Source organism: Sycon ciliatum, chromosome 8 (assembly GCF_964019385.1).
Source record: "Sycon ciliatum chromosome 8, ocSycCili1.1, whole genome shotgun sequence".
Taxonomy (NCBI): domain Eukaryota; kingdom Metazoa; phylum Porifera; class Calcarea; order Leucosolenida; family Sycettidae; genus Sycon; species Sycon ciliatum.
The window spans coordinates 29,975,522-29,981,160 of NC_088650.1; positions in this window are offsets into that span (position 1 = coordinate 29,975,522).

Here is a 5,639-nt window from a genome sequence, read left to right on the forward strand (position 1 = left end):
CATTCCCCATTCCGCGGATTGATGATGCGATAGACAACATGGGTGACGCACAGTATTTCACAACCCTAGATCTTGCATCCGGTTACTGGCAGGTAGAGCTAACTAATGCAGCAAGGGCGAAATCAGCATTTGTCACTCCATTTGGATTGTTTGAATGGAAAGTCATGCCATTTGGGTTGTGCAATGCCCCAGCCACTTTCCAGCGCCTGATGACCATGGTTCTGGGTGATCTTGTGCCAAGCGTATGTTCAGCGTACATAGATGACACCATAACTTTCTCGAAAACATTTCAAGAACATCTGGTTAGACTGCGCCTAGTGTTTGAAAAATTCCGGGCAGCAGGTTTGAAGGTCAAGCCTCGTAAGTGCCAGATTCTCAGCAAGTCGGTTACGTATCTTGGGCATGTGTTCAAGGGAGGTGGTGTGAGCCCTGATCCCAAGAATTGCAGTTCGGTCACCAGTCTCAAACCACTTAGCTCTGCAACCGAGGTTCGTCGATTTGTAGGTTTTGCTTCCTACTACAGGCGGTTCATCAAGGACTTCGCGACAATTGCAGCACCGCTACACAAGCTAATGCAGAAACAGGCAAGCTTTTCGTGGACGGATGAGTGTCAGCAAGCGTTCGATATCCTGAAGCAGAAGCTCACGTCATCTCCTGTCCTGACGTACCCGGATCCATCCCGCAAGTTTATCCTGGACACGGATGCTTCTGACACTGGTATTGGTGCAACTCTATCGCAGGTTGACGATCAGGGCAGAGAGCAGGTAATTGCGTATGCTAGTAGTTCACTTAGTAAGAGCCAACGTCGCTACGGCACAACTCGGCGTGAGATGTATGCAGTGGTCTTCTTTGTGCAATACTTCAAACATTATTTGCTGGGTGCAAACTTTACCTTGCGAACCGATCACAAAGCCCTTCTCTGGTTGAAGTCTTTCAAGGATTCGGAAGGTATCCTGGCGAGATGGTTGGAGAAACTAGAAGCGTTCGATTTCACAACTGTCCACCGTAGAGGTACTCAGCATGCCAACGCAGATGCATTGTCACGGTTTCATAGCCAACCTGCGGACAATTCGGAGCATCCTGCATCGGCCACTGCCGAGCCTTCAGTAATGGATCCAAATATTACTGTTGTCTGTCCTTCCCAGTCTTCCATTCCTGTCCCTACAGCCGTGCCATCAGTCTCTCCGGATACAGCAGCTGGTGATGCATTGACGCAGGATTCTGGACATCAAGCATACGTGGGTAATGTTGACGTTGAATCACAACCTGCAGAACATGCGAATGATGATAGCAATTTACTTGGAAGCAATTGGGCAGATTTTTTTAGTGCAGAAGATATTCGCAGAGCTCAAGCGGAAGACAGTGACATTGACTGCATGATTGGTTGGCAACAAGCATTGTTAGACAGGCCTAAACGCAGTGATAGTGCTATGAAAGGAGCATCATTAACCTTGATACGTCTGTGGAGTCAGTGGAAACGGCTGGTTCTGCAAGATGGCTTATTGTATCGTACGTACACTTCAGTAGATGGTAGCAACTCATTTCTGCAACTTGTTGTACCTGTCAGTTTGCGACAGAGAATTATGACTGGGATGCACAATGAGTGTAGTGGTGGCCACCTCGCTACTGAACGTACTCTAGAGAAGGTGAAAGCTAGATTCTATTGGCCTTTTATGTCGTCTGACATTGAGCTGCATTGCAAGGCGTGTGCGCTTTGTTCAGCTAGGCGTACCCCAGCACCAACCGCTCGCGCTCCGATGAAGGTGGACCAACCATCCTTTCCACTGCAACGTGTCGCTATGGACATCATGGGACCACTGCCCAGAACAAATCGAGGTAACCTCTACATTGTTGTGATTACTGATTATTTCACGAAGTGGGTAGAAGCGTTTGCCATCCCGGATATGACTGCTAGGACAATAGCTTCGGCACTGATTGATGGTTTCATTTGTCGCTACGGTGTGCCACTGTCTATCCACACTGATCAAGGTGCGCAATTTGAGTCAAATTTGTTCAAATCCATCTGTGAACTGTTAGATATGAAGAAGACACGCACGACTCCATATCATCCTTCTAGTGATGGTTTAGTTGAACGGATGAATCGTACACTTGAGAACATGCTGAGTGCCAGAGTCAATGCCAATCACAATGACTGGGACCTGCATATTCAACGCTGTTTACTGGCGTATCGTAGTAGCGTACATAGTTCAACCAAGGAAACCCCAGCTAGATTGATGTTCGGCAGAGAGCTTAAGTTGCCAGTGGATATTATGTTTAACGACTCCAGAGAACATGTCAAATCTGTACCTGACTATATGATTGGTCTCGAGATCTCCTTGCAGCAGGCATTTTCTCACGCTCGATCAGCTGGCGCTAAAGCACAGAAACGTCAGAAGGACTACTATGATGCAAAGACGACCAAGCCACGGTTTGCGATCAATGACAAGGTGCGCTTACACAACCCAGCGGTGAAAGCAGGCAACACAAAGAAGTTCCTCAAGCCATGGACCGGGCCGTATCGAGTTGTCGAGGTGATCGATGACGTGGTGTACAGGATTGAGCACTGTGATACAGGGAAACTCCAGGTGGTGCACATCAACCGGCTCAAGTCAACGACTCAAGTACCGGAGGAGCAGCACGCTCCAGTGCCAGCACACCTACCTCAACCGGCGCTAATTGATTACGTGCAAGACGCAGTTCCGGCTATTCCAGTTCCGCCTGTTCCGGTTCCGGCAGTTCCGGTTATTCCAGTTCCGGCAGTTCCAGCTGTTCCAGTTCCGGCTGTTCCAGTCCCGGCTGTTCCGGCAGCTCCCGTTGTGCCGGCCGTTCCGATCATGCCACAGGCAGGTGGGTATAACTTACGCAATCGGGCAAATCTCCAGAGGCCGGTGCGATACCGTCAATGAGAGCCAAGAACAATTGATATGTACAATTTTCTTGTGAAGATTTGAGAGATTGAGATTTGAGTTTTTTTTTTAGATATAGTGTTGGGTTGGCATTTAACACACAGTTTATATAGCTTCTTCCTTGGGTTCTTTCGTTTCATTTTTATTTTTACAATATTCACATTATCACGAGGACGTGATTCAATCTGGGAGGGGGCCATGTAGAGCATGCAGATTCTTCAACCTTGTACCGGTTGCATTGTAGTCTAGTGCCTGTGTCACTGTAGCTTGGTGTGTTAAAACCTGTACAGTAATAAGACTAGTATCCTTTGCATATGAAGTTCGAACCTACCTTTTTCAGAAGCTCTCCTTTTTTCTTGACTTTCTTCCAATACATGTCTTCTGATTGGCCGAATCTGTGCCATCTCTCTATCTCCTGATTGGTCTAAACCGTTGCTCGTTGTTATGTGAAACCTGAACTCTCTTAGTCTTGGCACATATAAAAAGCTCTGTCTCTGAAGAAAGATCATCCTTCATTTCTTCAACCACTTCTCCTTGCTCTGGTGAGACTTGTTGGTTGTTGTGTGCCCAACCACTTGGGCCACGCTACATTTGTATACAGGGATGGTATAGTTCACAGTTGATTTGTATAAACACTGAGTCTGGAGAAAACTTCCAGCTGACTTCTACAAACGTCACAATCATTGTCATCAAGTGCTCACTTTGAAGCGGTTACACAATGTAGATCTACATGATCGTACATGCACATGCACCGGTACGCGGTATGTACATGAATGTATAATATATTATTATTGCACTAAAGTTAGTTCTATTTTCCTCTAGTCTAGGCTGTAGACTTGTAGTCTTGCCTCTAACTCTACTGATCGGCTCTAGCCTGAATCTAGAGTCAGAAGGCAGTCGTTTTACACATGACTCCCTGCATCATGTACAAAAATTTATAATTTAGGCTATAGGTTTGATATGCGAAATGCCAAAAGATCAGAATGACCGAAGACGAAGGACCAGAGTAAGGAAAACTCCAGGACTATTGTTTCGTTACTGTTGGCCAAAACGCTCTGTGCCCCCCCCCCCCCAGAGATCCGTTTAGTACAAGTCACGTGGGAGATATCGGCATGTATAATCCAAGATTTACATGTACATGTAGATGTAGGTGAAGTAGATCTACTGATACCAGCACAAGATCAGAAAGATTGCGTTGGAATATTGAGAGAATCGCAGAAGATACGAGAAACCGTTTTCCGCTCGTATACCATGGTATACGAACTCCAGGGATCACATCGTTCAGAAATTAGCCTGGAGTTCGTTATCACTACCGGAGAAAGTAGAACACACGCAGGTGATGCGGACTATGCGGAACTATTGGTCTTCCTACGGAAGGTGGTATGCAGTCGCGATTCGGTAGTTTTGGAGGAAACTCTGCGAACTTTGGAGCAGTGTGGAAGTAGCAGTCACCAGGAGCGTGTTGGTAAGGAGGGGTGCATATCTAGCTCCTTGCTTCCATACCGCCGAATGAAGATCACAGGAAAGGTGGGAAATGGCCATGCTCGACTAGAAAAGCCTGCCAGCATCACTGTTTCGTTGTCTTCGGCCACTGAAAATGCCATAGATGAACCATCGCAGTGCAACGCACGGCCGTACGGGGGAAGGCAGAATAGCCTGACAGCATCAATGTTTCGGTGTTCCCGGCCACTGAAAATGTCATAATATCGCAGCGCAACGCACCAGGGAAGGTCCTCGCACCGCCAGATGTCAGCATGCTTTTGAATCTGAGAGTTCCCTTCGAGTGGCTTTCACAGTCAAATTTGTTGCACTGTGCCAGTTTGCTTGGTCATGTGGAGTGTGTTGGATGTGGTCAATCCCAGCCCACGGCCAAAGCCTCTATCACACCTGTGTTGCTCTGCTATCATGGAAGCTTGCCAAGGATCTGATCGGGTCAAGTCGATTCACAGCCTGGGCCTTCCACCAATGCAAGCTTCCTTTTGTTTAATTGTTTAAGTTAAAAAAGATGGTGTTGTTGTGCAAACGAACACCACCACATGATTCAACTCATTGGGTCTCACTACATGGTGTAGTTTATAGGCTCCACTTGAGTTGGATCGGTCTATAACTTCACCTTTTGTGCTTTCAACACGCCGATACTCACTTTTAAAGCACACTGGATAGAGATGATAAGAAACAGCCTTCGGGAATATTTGACTGTGTGAATCCGTGGGTCCCGCCATGATCCTGATTCGCCCAAGTTTGCATGTGTTCGATTGTACAAATCCAGATTCAGTTTGCCTGGATTCGGATCTGGTCAAGCCACCTCCCCAGTAAACAAAATCACAGTCACCACTTCCGCTGCATAGCTCGCTGAGCATCCCATTGCTTTGTAAGTTGCTAATCCCTTCCCACTTTGTGTGCGTGCTCTTCATTTTCTTTTTTCTCTTCTTCCGTGGTTGGTCTCACCCTCTCCTCAATTCTGCTGTCTTGACATGCCACGAGGTGCAGAAATAAATAAATAAGGCGGATTCAACAGACCCATTTCTGCTCTGCTCCCAGAACCCTTGCCACAGCTCCAGAATTCGAGAAATGATTTTCTTGTCGCAGTTCAGAAATTCCTGGCCCTGGGCGCGAGTGCCCTTGGCAGCCTAGGTTTTGGGCGCACCATTCTCGTACAATGCAGCCTTAGTGATGCTTGGCAACTATTTTATGCGCTAGTGTAGCGCCAACGTGTTGGCAGCTGGTGAGATC